Source organism: Lygodium microphyllum, chromosome 10, assembly GCF_053477565.2.
Source record: "Lygodium microphyllum isolate KBCC chromosome 10, Lygodium_microphyllum_v1.1.10, whole genome shotgun sequence".
Taxonomy (NCBI): Eukaryota; Viridiplantae; Streptophyta; class Polypodiopsida; order Schizaeales; family Lygodiaceae; genus Lygodium; species Lygodium microphyllum.
In genome coordinates this window covers 33,551,561-33,575,622 of record NC_141144.1, presented here as the reverse complement: position 1 = coordinate 33,575,622, position 24,062 = coordinate 33,551,561, and positions in this window count along the sequence as shown.

Genomic DNA, 24,062 nt, shown 5'->3' with positions numbered 1-24,062 from the left:
ACCCCTATGTACACAAAACAATGGAGTTCTGTGGGCAGCAGTGCTCACTATGCTAGTAGTATGGCCTGGAACGTTACAGTTTCAGCATTGTTTTAAGGATCAACATGTGTTGTTGGCTGCATAATATCTTCTGAACTACTTTATTTGACAGCTTGTTCCATGGATAATTCCAAGGATTTCCTTTCAATCACATTTCTAAGGGCTTCCACATGTATATATGTGTCAGCTGACCTTACTTGTCGTTTAAATGGGCTCTTGGTAATCCTACGCTGGAAGTTTGGAGTTGCTGTATTACGCTGACTTGCTGAATAAGAGTGGTCTACAATACTAATTTCTGAAGATGAGAGGATTGAAGTTTTGTTACTCCATGTCTGACTGCATGAGGAACTAAAATTCTAGAGCTGAACAGTGAACTTAATAGTGTCTCTGAGGAAATGTGCCTCCTAACTCCAGAAGCTCCATATCTTGAAATGACATTTATATCCTCCCTTGAGTAATTTGGAATGGAAGTACGAAGGTTTGATGGTGGCTCTGAGTTCTGTTCAACTTCTGAAGACCTGTAATCTTTCCTTGGTTTATAAAGTTCTTTTGAGAAGATTCAACAATTAAGGAAGTTGGAGAAATCCTCATAACACTCATCGGAGTCTTCAATCTTTTTCACATGAAGATTTATGCTACAGGATCGATCTTGAAGATGTTGAAACAATTGATCATAGTTTGCATTTCTTCAATCGGACTCGGGCAGTGAGCTGGTGAAAGCTCCCAGGATAAACATTATGGTGATGTTTCCAGTCTTTGGAAGAAAAGCGGCAGCAACAGCGCACTAAACAGAGACAAAAGTCGCAGCAACACGTTGACTCTTGAGGAAGCTTTGTCTTCCAATCTCCATCTGCTCCAAGTTTTATTCAATTCTCATTATCCTTCTCATCTCCTTCTTTATAACCAGATCTTCCTCACCGCATTGTCTTCTAAACACCATGTCATCCGTCTTTGCAGCAGCTTTAGTCCGTCACACGGCTCTTGTCATTGAATCCAAATTCCCCTCCAAAACGTCAGCCTCATCATTTCACCTTCCCTATTTTTCTATTGCAGCTTTGTTACAAAAATTATCTCCTCATCTTCAGTCTTGTGCCGCTAGGGAGAGGGCCACTACATGGTCATCAAAGGTGCAGCAAGTGACGTAGTATCAGCCGTAGATCATGGTGTCAGAGGGGCTCCAAGAGGAACCAAGGGCAGAGGCGACGCCGATTTGCTGATTCAGGGTCAAGAGAGCGATGATGTCGGTGAAGAGGCTAAGGCAGGCGCACTCTAGCAGTAAATCGATGACAGTCATGAGCTTCTTCCCCACCTTCGATGTCCCTAAAAGCTCCCAATCCCCTCCTTTTTCATTGTTCTCTCTGATTCTTGCTTTCCTCCCCCTGATTCGTGAGTCTCCTTCCTCTCTTTTCTTTCAATCACTCTTCCTCTGTTTTTAGTGTTCCATGCTGTTAACTGCGTGCAAAATACCAAAAATATCCAAGGAGAAAATAGAGCCTCCCAGCATCATTCTAGCCATCGAAATCAAAAACCATTCTTCCCCTCCAAAACAGTTTAAAAACCCAAATATAGGTTTTCCCTCTTCCTTCTTGAATAACCTTTTACACCTTTAGCTTTGACGCTAATCTCCAATTCTGCCCATGTACAGCATAACCTGTGATAAGGGCATTCCAAGTTATTGCATTCCGGACAAGAAGCTCATCCAACACTCCCTGTGCTTTGCCAAATGCACCACACTTGGCATACATATCCACCACAACAGTCCCAAGTGCTGTACAAACCCAGCAATAAGTGCATTCCAAGAGTCTACATCTCGACAAGGGAATCCGTTCAGCACTCCTTGAGCTTTTCCCATTGCACATGATATTCCTGAATTTATACCTTTGTCTTCATAGCTTAAATGTCAGCTTCCATAAAGCTTCCTTTGATTCCACGGTATCCTGCACTTTTCTTCGAGTTCATCATTAAAATTATCAGCTTGATAATGTCCTTTGGCATCAGTTTTTCATATTTTTCTAACACACACACATCATGCATCCAAACAAAATCATACACATGCACTAAGGGAATATGTACATTGGATGCAGATTATCGAAATGCATCACACAAAGAATGAATCACACGTAGAAAATAACACAAATGCACAACAAAAGAAATGGAGGTGTATACGACTCGGATGTGCAGCAGCACGACATCCACCCCCTCTGAACCTGCGCATCCTCCGGATGTGCCAACTATCCAGGATCATTCAAATCCACAAACAGGTCAAGTCCATCATCTGTTTCTAGTAGACCTGTTTCTCCATCAGCTTCATCATCTATGTTCTCTGTTTCTTCTACTTGTCTTTCTTCTACCTGCTCTTCTTCTGTCAACGCTTCAAGTGCATATTCCTCATCTTCTCTTCTCTTGAAAATCTTAACTCGTTTTCCAGCAATGGGCACCCTCAATACTGTTCCATCTAATTCAGCCAACTCATAGGTACCATTGTCAAAAACCTGTTTCACCTCATATGGTCCAAACCATCTTTGAACCATTTTTCTCATGCTACTATGCTCATTTTCTAGACTACTGTCGTAGACTAGAACCCAATCTCCTTCTTTTATGGCTCTAGGCCTCAAGCGATGCCTTAAATCAAACCTGTCCTTATTTCTGAGACGGGCTGCCTTCAAATGATCAACTGCTAGCTGCACATCTTCTGTCCTTCTCTCTAGTTGACGAATCCGAAGAGCTAGAAGCTCTTCCCTTGATAAATTCTCATGCCACGGAAGAACACTCCAAGTGAGAGCACAAATTTTTGTAGGCATGACAGGTTTTTGCCCATACATCAACTCTGCAGGCATGTATCCAGTAGTCACACTATGTGTAGAGCAATCAGCCCACAACGAAAAGGTAGTAATCTCGGCCAATCCCCAATCCGACCTCTACAAGCTTTTTCCAATGCTTTAACTATCAGCGGATGTCCTCTTTCACTCTTGCCATTTCCCTCTAGATTATAGGCAGTAGTAAGAGCCAATTTAATCCCAAGCCATGAGAAGAATTCTCTAGCTTCATCTGCATCTAGCTCTCCACGATCAGCTGTAATCTTGCCTATACATCCATACCTGCAAAATATTTCTTCCAACAAGAATTTACATACTGTAGAGGTGGTCTTTGTCCGCAAAGATCTGCCTTCAACATAGTTTGTAAGATCCTCTCTAGCCAAGACAAGATATCTCATCTGCCAAAGTCCCACTGGCAAAGTAACCAAGTCTACCACCCACTTATAATGCATACATAGTGGATAAGTCAGATGCAACTCATCACGATGTCGCACTAAAGAGTAAAGTTGGCAGTCCGTGCAAGTCTCCACAAAATGAGAAACATCTTTATACATCCCTTTCCACCAGTATCTTTCTTTGATTTTCTCATAGGTAGCCCACACACCTCTATGTCCAGCCCATGAGCTCTCATGAAACTCTTGCATAATCTGTATCTGCATCGCTACATCACAAACTACTCTCAAGGGCAAGCCTCCTCTCTTCTTTGGATGCTTCCAAAGAAAACCATCTTTCAAGAAATACCCATAAGCCTTCCTTCTGATTTTCTTGAATTCATCATCTGTCCAATCAGCTCTTCGAGTCAATGAACTTAGATACTGTCCAATTTGCAGCCACTCGTCAACATAAAGTTCTTCAATAAAGGCTTCAACAGTAGATACATGACAATCATGAACAAGGACAGAAGCAGCAAACTTTGTCTCATCATCTTCTGCAAGCATTGACTCCTCATCCTCATATCTTGCTCTAGATAGCATGTCAGCAACTGGATTATCTTTCCCTGCTATGTGTCGAAATTCTGGATTCAATGATTTGATATAGGCAATCCACCGAAGCATCGCTATATCTGGAGTCGAGCAACTAGTAATCATGCCAAGCAAAGGCAAACAATCTGTTTCCACAATAACTGAAGCTCCAATAAAATACCCTTTGTCACACTTCCGTGTAGTGACTACTCCCCACAACTCTCTTTTGATCTGCGGATATCTCCTCTGTTGCTAATTAAGAACTTTAGCTCCAAAGCGGATAGCATACCTATTTCCATCAGCATCATCCTGTCCCACAGCCCAACCTATGCCAATAGGGCTAGTATCAACTGTCAACATGATCGGCCGTCCACACTGATAATCCACCTTGCGTAGAGTAGGAGCTGATTGCAACACCTTCTCGAGCTTACGCATGGCTTTTGAATGCTTCTCATCCCAATGAAATTTATGCCCCTTTCGAAGCAGCTAATAGAGAACATCTGCTATATGAGCAAAATGAGGAATCCAAATCATGTAAAATACACAAGCTCCCACAAATCTCCGCACCTCTGAAGTAGTCGAGCAATACTCTACAATCCTGTTTATGGCATCTACCTTTGCAGGAGAAGGCTTTCTGCCATAATATCCAACCATATGCCCAACTATGATGACTTCACTAACACCAAAGATGGATTTCAGCCCTGAAAGTGTCAAATTTACCTCCTCTAATCGTGTCAATATTTGCTCACAAGCAATCAAGTGGTCAGCCACAAACTGTCTACATCCACGCAAATCAAGACTTTCATTCTTTTCTTCTTCTGCACAACCCTTAATAGGCACATCATCTAGAAAAGGCATGGTATACTGCGGAATATAGTCTCGTAGAACTCTATGCATAGCATTCATCATATGAGCAACTAAGTTTGTGGCACCTTGAGGCAAGGTACACATCCTCACAAGACCAATAGGTGTCCGCATAGTAGTAATATCCCTGCTTTCCAAGGCAAGTTGAAACTGATCATAACCTGAATACAAGTCACCTAGAGAATAGATGGCTCGTCCTGCAAAAGCCTCAGCAAATTCATCCACAACTGGACCTGTTCCCACATTCCTGATTGTCACTTTGTTCACGGGCTGCATATCCTGAATAAATCTCAAAGTACCATTCTTCTTTGGTACAGTAAACCACCTGTTAGAGTAGGGTGCAGAAGAGGGTTCCAAAATCCCCATTTTAATCTTCTCATTCAGCAACTCTATCAGCTTTGGCAAGTGTGCTTTAGGCACATGTATAGGACGTATATTCCATGGTACATGAGGAACAGTGAAGATGACTATGGGTGCAACCAATTCGGGACTAATGCAGCCAATTTCATGTGGAAAGAAAGCAAATGCCTTACCATGACGTCCAAGCATCTCTCTAAAACATTCTTTTTCCACTGGAAGCAAAAATTCATCATTTCCAATCTTCAATTCTGCAAGAGTTTCAGTTGTAAACTTATGTCCAATATTTGCAGGGTCCCTCAACATAGGCTGCTTCATAGCTTTTTCAATCTGTTCATCACTATCAGAAGGAAGCGGGCCTGCAACCGGATTAACCTTCTTATCAACTGTTTTATATTTTATGTCAACCTTGGCATCATTCAAGCACTCTTTTCTTTGTTGCAATTTCTGCAAATTTTCAGCAACTTTCAACTCTGTTGGCTGAAAAATTTCAGCCTTTCGCTCTATGGACTGCATGGGTGCAGCCTGAAACTCTGTATGTAGAAATTTTTCTGCATTCAACTCTGTTGGCTGAATGGATTCAGCCCTCGGCTCTATGGACTGCATAGATGCATCCTGAAACTCTGTATGCAGAAATTTTTCTGCATTCAACTCTGTTGGCTGAATGGATTCAGCCCTCTGCAATTCTGTTAGTTGATCAAGATCAGCCATAAATTCAGTTTGCTAAGTTTTCTCAGCCTCTAACTCCGTTTTCAGCATAAAACCAGAAATTTCCTAAAACATATCCAAGGTTTGCACATGTCTGATCTTTGAACCCTTATATTCATCAGTTTTCAGCATTGCTCCAATCTCAAACAATGTATTTGCATAAGACATCCCTTCATACAATCCATCTACATGCTCTTCTGCTTGCAAAATACCTGCATTCTTCAACTCTTTCTTCTTACGGCCAATGTACTGCCTGGCAGCTCTAGGCAAATCTGAAATTTTCTGATAACTCACTGAACTATCTGAAGAAAAACCAACAAAATTATTGGAGAAAGACTGGCTGCCAAGAGGCGAGATCTCCTCTTTTCTCCGCTTCGTACCACTGGCGTCTCGCAAGACAGCGGTACCTAATGAAAATCCAACTCCTTCGCAGGTAGTGGTGCCTCACGCAAGGAGTCCCTGTTTCTCGGATGATTTACCCCAATAGTCATAAACTAAACAGCTCGCATACCATCTTTACTGCGTATCCGCGCATAAGCTGACCCGTCATCCATTACTTTCATTTCCATTCTTGCTTCTGTAATGAAAGGCTGTCCAAGAATAATCGGATAAGAGCATGAATCCTGAACAAAGCAATGATAATCCTCTTCAACATTACCAATAGAAATTCTGATACTTGGACAAGCAGCATACATATCACCAGAAGTATTATTGGCGGCTCTCATGCGCCAGCCATGCTCTGCATCCATAGGCCACTTGCCACTCTCATAAACACCTCGAGCAATAAGATTAATCTCAGAACCATGATCAACTAAAGTGACCAATGGAATTTGTTTCTCTCCAATCCTTACCACTGTCTCAGTGGTCGCTCTAGCCCAATGACTTCGTGAAAAATGGCTACAAGGAATGAGAATAGGGGTCTCATCATCTTCGTACTGCATAGGCTACACTATTTTCTCCAATTGCGGATTAACAGAAGCATTCTCAACCATCACTGCATCATCATGCTCTTCCCCAAGAGCTCCATGCCACAATCCCTGTAAAGCAGGTCCTTCCATCGCATGTCGTTTCCTCCGCAAAAGATCCTGCATCTGATCCTGTATTTCTCTTCTAGCAATCCCAAGAGCTTCTCCAACAGTAAAAGTAACTTCACTATTCAAAATTCTTTCATGAAAAATCTTACTCATATCGGTTTGCATTTCAAGATCTGACAAAAGCTTGAATCCTGGCTCTTTTCTTGGTTGCCTCTTTTCTTTCTGCTTGTCTCCCATTGGTTGATCAGAACCTGTTTGAGCTGGAGAATTTGACATAGGTGGAGCTGTAACAGGTGGTGAAACAAAGTCACCCCCTCTAGTCTTTTTGGAGGAGCTAGGACCCTCCTCATCTCTTCTTCTCTTTTCCTCAACCATGGCATCTAAACCCTGCGTTTTAGCCATATAAGCAAAAATAGAATACCTATCAACAGGAGAATCCCATCCTGTTTCTCCTCGGATGCTAGAGCCCACACAAGTCATAGTAGATGCCTGAACTTTCCCTCTTCTCGCTATCTCCAAGGCAGAGGACCATAAAGCAGAGTCTCCATCAGATTTCTGCTCAAGCTGGACTCCAAAAGCTGAAGCATCTCCTCTAACACTCACATAAGCTGATCGCGTAGCCATATCATCAACAAGCTTCTTCCTACCTCCCTTACCGAAGTTCGTGTCAAGAGGAGCGCCAGTCTCTGTCAACCATATCTTCCCATCTTGTCCCCAGAACACTACATTCTTCTTACATGCTTCCTGAAAAGCATCACAATCTCTGCAGTGTTGATGCTCTATACTATCACACCAAATACATCGTCGCCCTTTTCTTTGACCAGCTAGAAAAGCAGTCGCTGGAGCAGGTGCTACAGCAGGTACTGACATAAGTTACTCCTTTAACTTAGCAACTTCAGCTTTGACTGCTTCAATCGTCAAATCCGCCAAGCCTTTAATAACATCATCTACAGATAAGGGCACTGGAGCAGCAGGAACTGGTGGATTCACAGCAGGAGGAGTAAGCTTAGGCAAAGAAGTTGCAGCAGGGGTTGAAGAAGAAGTCTCCAAGGATTTTTCAGGAACTGATCCTGTATTACGATGCAATCTTACTCTCCTGCGCTGCTTCTTAACAAGAGCATTCACAGCATCAATGACATGTCTCCACTCAGTCTTTAAACCTGAATCAGTAGCTTGATCTTCCAAAAGATCATCCAACTTTTCCTGTAAATCAGCAGCTGCAGCTTGTAAAAATAACTCCACTTTCTGCATCTCCAAAGCTTCTGTTCAGTCCCATCCAACTGATCATAACGGCTTTCAAACTCTCGCAGAAGAGCGGTAATAGAAAGTCCCTTATTAGGCATAGAAACCCATGCTAAAAAATTCCTGTGATTCATAAGACCTGTATCCTCCAGGAAATATTCATCTTTTAATGCCTTTTTAAATTCAGCCCAACCTGCATGTGCTTCTTGAATTTCTGCAATTCGACCTTCAAGAGCGCGCACCACGATCCACAAGAAGTAGCAGCTCCAAACATCTTGAGAAACCCCAAAAAACTTCATCTTTTCTTCATACAAATGCAGGTAAGTTGACACTTGCTGGTCATTAAACTGCTTCATCTCCTGTTGGACAGCTTTCAAGGCATCCATAGCATCACTGTCACGTTTTGCGTGAGCTTGCTGCTGCATATACATGGTAAATGACTGAAACAGGTTCTTCATGACATTATCATCAGTCATCTCTTCTTGCGAGTCTCCCATCTTGCTGAAAAAAAAATGACGCAGCACTTTCATGTCGGGTTCACCAGAAATGTCGTAGAGTTCATGCAAGGGCTGCAGAACACGGGGTTCCTTAGCATTAGTCTCATCTCATCTTCATCTACCGGTCTGCCATCTCTCATCTCAACCTTCTCTTGATGATTCCCACAAGAATAACCCACAGGAGAAGAGATAGAGAGGAGAGAGAAAGTGTAGAAATGGGTATTTTTTATCAAGGGTGAAAAAGGAATCGGACAGAGTGGAGCAGAAAAAAAAAACGAGGAAGGTAATGAGATGTTTACTTTTGATCGTGATTGCTATACCGACTACCATCGAAGGACATTCAATAGTCGACTTTTGATTTTTCGTGTGATGTTGATCTCACTGACTTCAACAAATATTTAGCCAAAAAGGAGGCAACATAGATTAGGTATGAATTGACAAACTGGCCTATATGTTTAATAACTTCATAGTGTTCAGGGTGACGAGAAAGTGGTGACAAAAGAGCAAGTCGCGGCATCAAAGAGCTCGGAGAAGCACACGGAAGGGGTCTCATAGTCAAGGCTATTGCAATGGCAAAGAAGAAGGCTCAGTCGACAGCAAGTCGAGGGAGAGAAGTCGCAAAGAAGAGCATGCACAAGGGAGGAGGGTGACGGAGGACGAGGACGAGATGAAGCCGACAATATTGAAGCTACGGAGATTGGATTCTATGTGATGCTACAGTGACGAAGGAGTGCCAAGAGCGGAAGGCAGAGAAGGCTGGCAGAATTAGGGGCAATATTGGTCAATGAAGGGCCGAGCTGTGTGTCTGCTAACTAATGGTTGTTGCTATGCCTTTGGTGTGAGCTGATATTACTGTTTATAGCCATGGTGTACTTTGGTATAAATTTTCTCATCCACGACCATGAAAATGGTATAGCCTTCGATAAATGGTGCCCTTCCACTCGTTGAGGATTTTTTCAAAGTGATAAATTCCACAGTGTGTCACCTTGAATGTAACAACACTTGAACTAATAGTCCTGCAGATGAAGAGAAATGAGGAAAAGAGATCAGTGCTTACATGCGCAGCGTATCCAAGAATGGAGACCATGGCCATGATCAATGGTCATGAAGTAATTGTCCTCTATGGCTTATTTTGCTCATTAAGACATCGACAGTTTTGTCAAAAAGTCACTTGGCTTTTCTATAAAAGCTCAAGCAAAACATCACTTACCAGATCTTCATGGCCACAAGGATTGACAACAAGAATAAGGCATAAACAAGTTCATTTTCATTCACCAAAGCATGCTTCGATCAAAGCATATCAATTTGTTCCCACATACTCATCGCATGTCAACTTACAATTGTGTAAACCTCTATCCATACTTTCTCTATAAAACCTCTTCTCTTCTTCATTTTGTGAGTGGATCTCTTACCTTGGATGATTATTTCTTTGTATCTTGTTCCCAAATACAAAGCAAGTTTGAAACGTATCCTTGAACACTAATGTATTTGAATCTTCTACTCCATCTAAATGCCTTAAAATTCAGTTCTCTTTATCATCCTTTCCTCCCATCTTGCTAAGCGTCCCTACGGCGAGCGACGTCACGAACTCTGCGTGCGAATTTTGTGTGACACCTGGTGATCCGGACGTCAAAGTGTCACTTCTGATTGTCGAGATGGGAGACTCTTTGAATACTCCACCCAGTTTATCATCAAGTGCTTCTTCCTTTTCGACTGATGAGATGAAGAATTTATTGCAAACTCTTTCTTCAGCCATTATAATGCTGAATGAGCAGATGCAGTTATCTATGCAGTAGCAGCAATAGCTACACCAACAATAGTTGGATCAACAACGAATGCTACATCAAGAACAAGAGCATACACATGGAGCAACCAAAGCAATTGAGGCTGTGGTAAGTGAACACAAATTATTTGATGGATGGAATGTTTCAGCTTATCTTAAAACATTTGAAAGCTACATGTGCTTCTTTGGAGTTCCTACCAATTGAAGCAACTATTTCTTATGACTCACCATGCCTGCTTTGTGGGTTAGAGTGTCTAATTTATTTGTGCAAGATTAAAATTGGAACATCTTGAAGAAGGCACTCAAAGATGAATATTTCCTAAAGGATTATGGTATTACTACTCGAAAGACATTCAGAGAGTGGGTCTATCAGCCCAACAAAGGACTTGTTGCTTCTGAGTTATTGTGGGAATTTGAAGATCGTTACAACCGGTTGGATGCACTTGAGCAAAGAGCCCTAAACTCGGAGAAGGTGGAGTTATTCTTGCAGGTGTCTGCTCCTGCACTACAAGACGAGTTGGGAGAGCTTCTTGAAGATCATATGTAGCCTATGGGATTGAAGATGGATTGGCAAGATGTTGTTGATGCAGTTTCCACATTCACAAAGAGGTGGAGATGGAAGGCTCACTTACGAAACGGTATGCAAACACCTATAACGATGTCTTCTCCGACCTCCACTTCTCCTACTGCTCCTTCCACGTCTTCTCCTACCTCTCATCCCATGTCTGTGCCTACTTCTATCCCTATGCCTATGCCTATTCCTATGGTAGTTGTTAGATCATTTGCTAAACCAACTGTCGAAGACATGGTGGAAGAAATTTCAAGGAACTTGAAAGATCTGCAAATAAAAATGGCCAGAAGAGATCTACAGCCACTTAACCCAGTCCCAAATTCAGTTCCATCCTCTTCTGCTCCTATGAATTCTTTCAGAAACGATCGTGTTCGCTGCTGCATATGGTGCGATAATCTAGACCATGAGCGTAAGGACTGTCGAGACTATGAAGAGGCGAAAAGACTGAAGTTGGTGGTTTGGTAGGACAAGATGATATGTCTTGGAGATACAGAGCAACCACTTAAAATAAATTTTGACAAAGGAGGTATGAAGAAGTTATTGGAGGAATCTCTCTTATGTTCTTCTTATGTGAAGCAAGAGGCGGCAAGAAAAATTGTTGCTAATGGTCTTCAATTGGAGCAATTACCGAAAGATAAGTCTCCTTTATGGTCATATGCATTGCATGCAGAACAGAAAGGTGAAGCTTCATCATCTAAACTTTCATTCATAGGAGATGCCATTAGAAAAGGGACTAGATGGAATGATCACGTAGATGTCTTCTCTATCTATGCTTATATTGTAAAATCTAAAGAATTTGAAGCACTTGTTGAAGAAAAGCTCAAAAGAGATAATGAACAATCTGAAGGATAAAAAAGGGCAACTAGGAGAACTGAACCAGTTCTTCAACCTTCTTCTTCAAGACCGGAGCAGAGTATGGCCAATGTACAGAAACCAAAAGTATAAGAAGATCAAAAGGCCCCGAAGACAAAGGATTTGAAGCCGAAGAAGCAACCTGGACTCAAGCTACTATCCGACATTGAGACATCCACAGACTTGAAAAATATACTTGAGGATGGAATTCTTAATTGCAAAATCAAATTTACACTTGGAGAAGTTTTGGGGATTTCAAAAAGGGAGTTTCATGATGATATTATTAACATCATAAAAAAAGCACCAAATTATTGAAGAGCCAACACAGGATATGATCCATCGAGAGGCTTTAGCTATTGCCAAGGCTATTATCTATGGATGACAGATTGAGGAGGTTGATTGTGAAGAAGAGACCATTGAGGAGCCTATAGATGGAGCTCTATGTATGCAGTCTAAAAAGTCTCTTCATCCTTTACTACATCTCGTACAGTATTATGAGACCGATGATGCGCCTAGATTGGTGCCTCGTAGCCATTTTTCTGGAAGTCACTAGGGGCTTGTGCGACTACAGAAACTGTCATCAAGCTTGGTGAGATTGAGACTCCTTGTGTTGCTCTTTTGGATCATGGTTCCGAGATTAATGTAATTGTGTGAGGTTTATATGAAACTGGTAGATGGCCAGTTGATGTTGATCATGGTTGGTGCATGCGTGCGGCCAACAACCCTGTAGGAGAGTTGTATGCTACTTGTCCAAATCTGAAGATTGCTATTGGAGATGTGGGTGAGTCTTATCATTTCTTTGTTCAAAACTATTGTTTCTATCCTATTATTTTGGGGCAGTCATTTATTGTTGAGTCTCGGATGGAGGCTAAGGTTTTGGATGATGGGTCTGCGTATGCACGGATCCGAAGCAAGGATAGGAAGAGAGCTATCCATTTCATGACTGTTTGCATCAATCATCAGAGGAAGAAAGATTATTTGAGGGATTCCCCTCTTCTAGTAGGAGAATTGGATTTTTGCTATGTACCACTGTCTTGCCAAATGATGGTGGTACGAGTCAGAGAAAGCTCTCGCCTCCTGGTAGCGGTAGTTTTTCCTCATGTGTTTATGGTGTATCCACTGAAAGTACTTTGTGTTTTCAGCATATTTCTAATATGCCTAGAGCTACCAAGAAGTATGTAAAAAGAAAAGAAAAAGAATTGAGCATTGCAGGTGTTTTGTAGAAAGAAGACCGGATAGATTGTCTCTATGATGGTCTTTCATGCTCAAATACCATGGAAGAACTTTTGGTATTACTACATACTAACAATCAAGAGTTGACATATGTCTTACAGGTTCATTCTCTGGCGATGTATTGTGAGATTGTGTATTTCATGCTTCAAAAGAATTTAGGTGCTGAGGATTCTTAGCAAAAAGCATTCCTTGTTGACATATTTCAGCAAAAAGATTTGGGTGTTACTGTTTATACACAACAAAATTTGTGTTTATCAGGGTATTTTCACCAAGGGGTGAAATCTACAGGTTGTCGCAATGAAGCCAGAGTTCAGAGAAAATATAAGACTGTTCACAAAAAAGTTAGACCAGTTGCAGGACTGCTGCCTTTGGATAGTGATGAGATGATTAGGAGAGCTGCTATGCAACCTCCTTTGCAAGATCCTACAGGTATCGCAAACATAAGTTTTCAGCTGAGACATTGAAAGAGATGAAGAATTGGACTGAAGATTTTCTATTTCCTAAAGAGGTCAGATGTTTTGAAGAGATGTTATGCACACATGAAAAAGCTTTTGCTTTCTTTCCATATGAGATTGGATGCGTTGATCCTAGGGTTGTGACACCTATGGTTATTTTTACCATTCTACATGTCCCTTGGAATCTATGGCCTATTAGTGTGTCAAGGGCTCACTTGCCCAACTTGGTAGAGCTTTTGAATGAGTGGATCACGATAGGTATTTTAAATCATCTTCAGCTCCATATTCCAACAAATGGTTCACAATTCCTAAGAAGAATGGGACAGCCAAATTCATAAAGGACTTATAGCCAGTAAACAAGGTCACTACTCGAAATGTTGGTGCTGGACCTATTGTGGATGTGTTCGTTGAAGTTTTGCTGGACGTTGTCGGAGTGCGTAGGGTTGAAGGTCACCACAGGGGTTTGGCAAGAAAACTTAACAAGATAGATGGAGATATGTCTTCACGAGATGGGGGTTCAAGAGCTTAGACTCCGGAGATGATAGAGATAAGAGAAGGGTTTAAGGTAGATTCAGGGAAAGGAGTTGAGGGAAGAGAAGGGGTTGGAAGAAATTGAAGACATTGAAGAATACTCCCAAAAAAAAATAGAAAATATAGAAGAATACTAACAAAGATGAAGCATGTTAGTTTATTCGAGCATTATGAGAAGATAAAACTCTAATAGACAAAACCATGTATAAAATATTACCTTCCTCTATGCTGCTCAGATCGCCAATTTGATGCCTCTATTGGCTCTGAAAGAGGTGTTAAATACCAGGACACCTGGCCAGAATTCTGCCATATCACTCCTTCATCTTTCACTCTGGAGTGTTGTTCACTGCCTGAAAACAACGATCGGGCGTCGCGCGATTTCGTCAATCTCTCTTTTCACATAAAATCCTCTCAATTTGGCTGAAAGCTGCATGCTTTCTTTTACATGTCATCCTAATCTAGAAGTTGTCTATAGTTTTATGGATTTTTACAAAAGATAATATCTAGAATATCAAAAATTGGTTAAAACTTGTCCAAAAATCTAATATTTTTGAACCATGGACACTAACACTAATGTCTAAAATGGCATTGACTCTCTAAATCAATAAGAATGCCATGCTCTAGATTTTTTTACATGGTGTGCACGTAGCAGCAAGACATTCACCCCCTCCTAACCTGCACATCCTGTGGCATGTGCCAAAGTCTTACGGATCTGTAGTGTCAGAAGAAGTATCTTTTGCCATGTCAATGTCTTCATCTTCTGTCTCTTCTTCTTCTTCTATGTCTTTCTACTCTAGAATTATATCCAAGTTTTCTAACTCACATGTTGAACTTTCTCTTCATTTGAAGAGCTTGATTCTTTTTTTTGCTATGGATATCTTTATGTTGGTCCCATCTAATTCAGCCAATGAATATGCGGCATTGTCATGAACGACCTTTACCACATACGGGCCAAACTAACACTTTACCATTTTCCTAGAAGTACTGTATTGATTGTCTAGGTTGCCGTCATAGACAAGCACCCAGTCATTTTCTTGAATTGCTCTTGGATGAAGTCGATGTCGCTTATCAAATCTTCTTTTGTTCTTTAGTCTTACTCTCTTTAGCTTCTCAATAGATGCTTGAATATCTTCAGGCCTTCTTTCTAGCTGCCATGTGCACAAACTCAGCAACTCTTCTCTACTAATGCCTTCCTCCTAAGGTAGAAGACTCTATATGAGAATAGAGTCTTCAATTGGCATAATTGGTTGTTGTCCATGCATAAGTTCAATCGGCATATATCCAGTCACTGTACTGTGAGTAGTCCGGTCAGCCCATAATGCAAAAGTTAGCATTTTAGGCCATTCTTTGATCTTTCATCTACAAGACTTTGCTAGAGCTTTGAGAATAGGCTGGGGACCTCTCTCACTTTTCCCATTGCTTCAAGGTTTTAGGCTAATGTTAAAGCCAACTTAATACCCAATTGAGCAAAGAAGTTGTGTGCCTCATTAGCATCCAACTCTCCTCTATCTACAATTACTTTACCCACACAACCATATCTACAAAACACTTCTTCAAGCAAAAAATGACAAATAGCTTGAGTGGATTTGGTTGGTAAGTCTTTGCCTTCAACTTGATTGGTTAGATCCTCTCTTGCAAGCACTAAATATTGCATTTCCATATTCGTGTAGTAGGCATAGTTATAATATCAATAATCCATCTATAATGTATAGACAAAGGACAAGTTGGTTGTAACCCATCTCGATGCTTAACCATAGATTACATTTGACACACATAACAGGTTTCAAAAAAATGTGCTATATCCTGATACATGTTTTGCCACCAATATTTTTCTTTGACTTTACTAAAGGTTTCCCATATGCCTCTATGGCCAGCCCACAAGCTTTCATGAAATTCTTTCATTACATGTTGTTGCAATCTTTTGTTACCTAAAACTTGGACAGGCGCTCCATTCTTCTTCTTTGCATGCTTCCATAGATGTCCTTCTTTAAGAAAAAAGCCATAATCTTTCCTCTTGATATGCTTGAACTCCTCATCAGTCAAAGTCTCCTTCTTCTTTATTGTGCTCAAATATTGGCCGCTTCTTCATAGTCTTCTTCAAGAAAATGAACTAGAACTTGAGCAATATAATGAGCATACTGGCTTCTAGTTGACCACCCTATTGTTTTCAGCTTTGGACCAGTATATGCAGTAACTGAAAATGTATTTTCAGGAGCCATGGAATGAAATTCAGCAAGTATAGATTCTTAAGCTTCATCTTCTTCCATCAACTCTTCTTCATTGTCATATCTTGCACATGATAGCATGTTAGCAAGTGGATTCACCTTTCTTGCAATATGCTTTAAATCAAAATTGAGAGATTTAATATACGCAATCCATCTTAGCATAGCAATGTCGGGTGTAGAGTAGTTGGCAATCATGCCCAAGAGTGGAAGACAAGCAATTTCTACCACTACGGAAGCACCTATAAAGTATTCAGGATCACACTTTAATATGGTTACAACTCCTTAGAATTCCCTTATTACTTGTGCATACCTTCTTTGACGTTCATTGAGAACTTTTGCTCCAAAACGAATTGCATACCTGTTACCTTCAAGATCCTCTTGGCCAATAGCCCATCCTATCCCAATGGGACTTGTATCCATAGTAAGGTGATCATTTGAATAATCAGCCCTTTCAAGAGTGGGGGTTGAAATTAATAGCTTCTTTAATTTACGCATAGTAAGAGTATACAAAAAATATGGTATCCATATGAGATAGAATACGCATGCGCCAATAAATCTTCTTACTTCTGAAGCATTTGTGTATTTTCTTGCATTTTGCTAATGGAATCTATCTTGATTGGCGAAGGTTTGCGTCCCTAGGGGCCACATAGATGACAGACCACTAGGACTTCTTTTACTCCAAAAATCAACTTAGCTTCAGAAAGAGTAAGATATGCTTCTTCTAGTCTGGTTGAAATCCTATCACAATCATGAATATGGTTAACTACAAATGTCTTGCAACCATCTTCGTCAAGCTCCTCATTATTTCATTGAATTCACATCCCTTGATAGGTACATAATCAAGAAATGGAAGAGTAAATTGTGGAATAAAGTCCCTTAAGGCTTTGTGCATGGCATTTATCATATGGGCTACGGAGTTTGTTGCATCTTGTAGTAGAGTGCACATGCAGACCAATCCAAGAGGTGTCTTCATTGTCGTAATGTCTCGGATTTCTAATGAAAGATGAAATTGGTCATATCTTGAATATAGGTCACCCATAGAATAAATTGCTCTACCTCCAAAAGCTTCGGCGAATTCGTTAACAATTGGACCCGAACTAACATTTCGGATTGTGACACGATTAACAGGTTGTAGATCTTGAATGAATCATAAAGATCCATTTTTCTTGGGCACGATAAACCATCAATTTGAGTAAGGTGCTGATGAAGGTTCTAAAATCTTCATTCTGATCTTCTCACTCAGAAGTTCCAATAATTTGGGCAAATGTGCCCTTGGAACAAGAATAGGCTTGAGGTTCCAAGGCACATGTGGGACCATAAAAATGACCATAGGAGCCACAATATTTGGATCCATACAACCTACTTTACTTGGTTGAAATGCAAAAGCTTTTCAATGTTTCATTAGCATTTGTATAAAAGAGTGTTTTTCAGCCGACGAAAGAAAAGAATTTTCACCTATTTTGAGCTCTTTTATACTTTCAGATATGAACTTGTGACCAATGTTGGAAGGATCACGAAGACTTGGCTGATATGTTGCCCTATCAGCCACTCCTTTACTTTCAGGAGGCAGTGGGACTACCACAGGCTTGACTTTCTTATCCACGGTCTTGTATTTTGTCTCCACTTGCGCTTCAGCCTTGTTGAGTAAACCAATGTCTTTCTGCTCAAAAAATTCTTGAATTGTTTGATAAAAATCCAATGTACATACTTCTATGGACTGATTTTCAGCCTGATTTTCTGTATGAGTAGCTGCATATATTTCAGCCAATGCGTTAGTCGTAATCAGTCTTTTAAAAATGCCTAAAATATCTTCGTTTTCAACCATCATGTCATAAGTTTTCAGCTCCCTTTTTACATGACATAAGTATTTTCTTTTAGTTTTGTTCATGGCTGAAAGAGACTTATAACAACCGATACTATTGGTTGTACATACATACATATTTACTAGAGACACATTTTCTGTAGCATAAGGAGGTTTAATCTTTTTACATGACGCACTGCAATAGCCTCCTTTTATAGCATTGCAGCCCAAAAAACCCTTGAATTCTCGGGCACACCATGTAAGAAAATCTAGAGTGTGCCAGATAATCATGTAGTCGATCTCTGTTTCAATGATGGTTAACACACACAGTAAGAAATTGGACAGCTCGTTCATTATGCTTACTTCAGATTCAAGCATAGGAAGAACCATCACCAAGAGCTTTTGCTTCCAAGCGGGCTTCAGAAATGTAAGGTTGCCCAAGAATGATAGGGTAACTACAAGAGTCTTGAAAAAAAAAGTGAAAATTGTCTTTTATGTCTCCAGTCATTGCCATGCTTAGATGGATTGGGTACAGAAAATCCATGAATCCTGAGTTCAGGCACATAGCAAGCAAAGATGGCGACCCAATAGCTAATATGCTTTCACGAGCGAGGTATGATGATATGGATTTTTCTTGTTTTGATGATGATGATGATGGGGCTGATCTTTTAGCCATGCATGCTCATCATACCTGTCATGTGTCTACTTTGGAAAGCTTTGATGAGACTTTGTATACCGGGGAGTATTTATAGATTGATCATTATTTTAGTACTATGTCTAGACAAGATGGATGGACTAATGCAGACTTCAAAAAGATTAGAAGAAAATCTTATGGTTTCTTCTTGTGAAGTGAGCTACTTTGGAAGCATCCATGAAAGTGAGGAGGACAGCCACTGAGATTTGTTTGTGATAAAGCTTCACAAGTGTGTATCATTTAATTCCATGAAAGTCTTTGGGCTGGACATCGAGCTGGATGGGTGACCTATGAGAAGATCAAAGAGCGTTATTGGTGGAGAGGCATGTATAGAGATATCTGACAGTTTGTTGAAACATGTCCTGATTGTCTGTTTTCTTCAGTGAGGCATAGAGATGAGCTTCATCCTACCTACCCGCTATGTATTCATTACAAGTGGGTTCTTGATTTAATTACTATGCCTATTGGTTTATGGCAGATGCACTATATTGTTTTGGCACGAGAAGATCTCAAAAATCAAGTGGAAGGAAGATTATTACGAAAAAAGTCTACTTCAGTGGTTTGTAAGTTTCTTTTGGAAGATGTTATTTGCAGCTATGGATGTATTGGGAAAAATCTAGGAGGGAACGGGAAGAGCGAAAGAGGCCATCCACCAATTGTGAAAGCCTTGGCCAAAGCATGCAATGGATGGGTTTGAGAGTGGCCTAAGTTATTTCCTTATGCCTTATGGGTCGATCGCACTACTCAAAGTGTGACTATAGGATATATGCCAGCTGAGTTGATGTATGGACAGAAGCCAGCTATGCCTATAGAGACTTGCACACTTATTTGGAGTGCTTTACTATGGCAATTGGAAGAGATGTCTAGAGAAGATATTTTGGCTCTTCGTATTCGTCAGTTGAAGAGAAGACCTGAAGATATTGAAAGAGCAATTCAAAAGCTCAAAGAGGCCAGAATTCGCAACAAAGACCACTTTGATAGTAGACACAGATTGAGGCCTAAAGAGATTAAATAGGGAGATTGGGTGTTGGTCTATGACAGCAGTCTAGACAACTAGTATAGTGCTTTCCACAAGGTTTCCAAATGATGGTTTGGGCCCTATCTAGTGAAGCATGTTCATGCCAATGCTACATATTTCTTAGTAGAACTTGATGGTACAGCCTTGCGGATTCCGATTGTAGGGAAGAGAATCAAACTCTTCAAGAGAAGAGATGCTACATTTTATTCAGTCGAGGAGTTCGATGATGCGATTCATGATCAGCTTGAGACAAAAGGAGACGAAGATGAAGATGTGGACATTCAATATAATTTTGCAGAAGATGAAGAGATTGCATTGACAGTCGAGCTTGGCGGTGATGAGGATGGGTAGCTGTGGCCCATCTCAAGGATGTGCAGGTTTGGAGGGGGCGGATGTTGTGACACTGCGCGTCTACCACTTTAAACCTGAGGGTAGAATTTTGTGCCAACACTACAAGAGAAAGGCCCTATAGATGCGCACTATACACGCAAAAAAGCGGGCACGTTTATAAGCGTGTGTATTAGCGCGTCTATTCACGCTAGTATAAAAAACGCGTCTATATATCTGCGCTGATAAACGCGCTTATAGCTGCGAAAATACATGCACATATTTTTCATTTCTCATAAGGTCCCTGAATATGACCAAACCTCTTAACAGCTAGTATTTTTTTGAATAGGGCATGATTGGATAGGGCATTATTGGATGTATATATGACATAATTACACCTGGAACATACGCTAGGACATGATATACATGTATAGGATCATACGAACATGATATACATGTATAGGGCATATACATGCATAGGACATGATATACATTACCAACTTTACTTCTTTTTGAGTATTACAAATATATATCCAATTAGTCAAAGCTAATTACATATATGTGATTTCATGCCCTATATACATCCAATCATGCCCTATACAAATGTGATTGGATAGGGCATGATGATTGGATGTATATATAAATCAAAGGTTGACTTGTGCATTTGCAATATATATATATATATATAGAGAGAGAGAGAGAGAACTGATCAATACACTCACATGTCTCATTTAATGTTGTGCACTTAACCTAGTCATGCATGCCAATTCATAGCATGAGTAGATTGATGTAAATTAGTTGGCTTGTGCATATGCAAGCTATTCCAATCATGTTAAGGTGCACTTATAGATCACATATAATTTTAGATAAGGTGGACCACATGTAACCAATGTGCACATGTCCTCTTTTCATCATCTTTAGCCAGTGTGTCCACTTGTTGGTGACTAATACCAACAAGCCAACTACAAATCTCTTATCTATGAAATGTATAAGTAAATTAACTTGGTTAATTTGATGAGGCCAAGTTTTCCTTCCATGGATAGTGTGGTTGGCTATATTCTACTTCAAGGTTATAGAAACTTGCAGAAGTCAATGAGGATCCTAAAAATGATGATACTTTAATTACTATATCAAGTCACTTCATGTACATATCTTTGATTGATTGATGAATAATATGCCTTTCTCTATCTCTTTCATGTACACCTTCATTCCATTATCTCTCTCTAGCTAAAAACCATTCGTGCTTTATCCACCTATTGATACTTGCATGCAATTGTAAGTGGGATGGTCTAGTAAGTCACTACATATGTGCCAATTGACTTGCCAATGTGTTATCTCTTATCCTCAAGCTTTGTTATATATGTCACCACATAGGTCAATTGATTCCCTAAATGCATGCATTGATTCCTTAAATTGTTCCTGTGCGTCTGTAAGCGCGTGTAACAGGAACTATCTGTGCATATACATGCGTAATTACACGCACTGACAGACGCGCCACGCAAGTATAGAAAAATTTTAAAAAAGTTCTGGCTTTCTTTTCAAACCTATGCTTTCCTGCGTTTTTTGTGCGTTTTCTACAGTTCGAGCTCGACATCACTACTCGTGTCTATCTATCACTTCATGAAGACAATGAGGCAAGGAAATAAGAGTAAAAAGAGGACAGGAGGAAAGAAGAGCCAAAGAGTAAAGAACAAGAGCCAAACAACAAGGAAGAGAACAAGATTGAAGCAACTTACCAAAGGAAGGGAGAAGGAGGACAAGGAGCTTGCAACCTAGCCGCCGCCACCCGTTGGAACAAGCAAAGAAGGTGAGTTCTTCTTCTCTCTCTCAATCTTGTTTGCTTTCTCTGTTTGTTTGTCTCTCTCTTCTCTCTCTTCACATGCTGGATCTTATCATCTATGGAGGTTTTTTAGCTTTGTTTTTTAAGCAAGTTTGAGAAGAAATGGTGCGACTGTGTGTATATGTCAGTGCGTCCAGATGATAATGTAGATGCAGCTATAGACGCAGAAATAGATGCACTGGCAGACGCCCCCATAGAGATGCGCTAACAGACGCTCACAGAGACGCAGGTGTAGACGCGCACAGAGACACAGGTATAGACGTTGTATGTAATATGTTCTATCTGCACAGGGTAATATGATTTTTCTTGTGTAGATGTGGAATCCTGGATCCTCCAGCACTCCATTCAACAAGGAGCAATTCATGGGGGAGATTGTGGGCAGTACATAAAAGGTATCCTAATCCTAAGAATTCACGATTCTCAGATGATTGGGGACGGTCAAAGGTGAGAGACGTGCTTCATAACAAGAGGTCTCACCTTATGACACGCGCCAAGGAATCATTGCGGAGACAAGAGCAGGGGCGCCCTGGATATGGCCAACCACCCAATTACCACTGCAAGGAGTGGAAGTAGTGCGATCGACCCATAAGGCATAAGAAAATAACTTAGGCCACTCTCAAACCCGTCCACTACATGCTTTGGCCAAGGCTTTCACAATTGGCGGATGGCCTCTTTCGCTCTTCCCGTTTCCTCCTGGATTTCTCCCAATACATTCATAGTTGCAAATAACATCTTCCAATAGAAACTTACAAACCACTGAAGTAGACTTTGTTCGTAATACTCTTCCTTCCACTTGATTTTTGAGATCTTCTCATGCCAAAACAATATAGTGCATCTGCCGTAAACCAATAGGCATAGTAATTAAATCAAGGACCCACTTGTAATGAATACAAAGCGGGTAGGTAGGATGAAGCTCATCTCTATGCCTCACTGAAGAGAACAGACAATCAGGACATGTTTCAGCAAACTGTCAGATATCTCTATACATGCCTCTCCACCAATAACGCTCTTTGATCTTCTCATACGTCACCCATCCAGCTCGATGTCTAGCCCAAAGACTTTCATGGAATTAAATGATACACACTTGTGAAGCTTTATCACAAACAAATCTCAGTGGTTGTCCTCCTCACTTTCGTGGATGCTTCCAAAGTAGCCCACTTCACAAGAAGAAACCATAAGATTTTCTTCTAATCTTTTTGAAGTCTGCATTAGTCCATCCATCTTGTCTAGACATAGTACTAAAATAACGACCAATCTATAAATACTCCCCTGTATACAAAGTCTCATCAAAGCTTTCTAAAGTAGACACATGACAGGTATGATCAACATGCATGGCTGAAAGATCAGCCCCATCATCAGCATCATCAAAACAAGAAAAATCCATATCATCATACCTCGCTCGTGAAAGCATATCAACTATTGGGTCGTCTTTACTTGCTATGTGCCTGAACTCAGGACTCATGGATTTTATGTACCCAATCCATCTAAGCATGGCAATAACTGGGGTAGAAAAACTCATGATCATACCTAGAAGAGGCAAACAATCAGTCTCGACCACCACAGTAGCACCAATGAAGTATTCTTTGTCATTCTTGAGAGTCCTGACAACTCCCAAGAGCTCTCTTTTAACTTGTGGATACCTTTGTTGTCGCTTGTTTAGGACTTTCACCCCAAACCAAATAGCATACCTATTCCCATCTACATCATCTTGGCCAATAGCCCATCCAATGCCAATAAGACTAGTATCAAGAGTAAGCACAATAGGTCTTCCACACTCATAATATGGCTTTCGAAGAGTCGGAGCAGCTCTCAATAATTTCTTCAATTTCTGGATGGCTTTAGTATGTTTTATCTTCCAAGAAAAATGTTTTCCTTTTCTTAAGAGCTGATAAAGATCATCTGCAATATGAGTAAAGTGAGGAATCCAAATAAGATAGAACACACAAGCTCCAAGAAACTTGCAAACCTCTGAAGTAGAGGAGCAAATCTCAAAATTTTTTTGTATGGCATCAACCTTTGCAGGAGAAGGCTTCCTACCAGATGAAAACCATGGGATCCTCGCATTATAGATCGGGTGGCAGGGAGTCATGGGAGACTGAGTTTGTAAGTATTATTTGATTTCTTTTTTTAAATTAAATTTTGTAATTTGTTTCACTTCATTATGTAGTGTGTTTTAATACATTGTATGTTCAAGTTGTTTTGTAGTATCATAT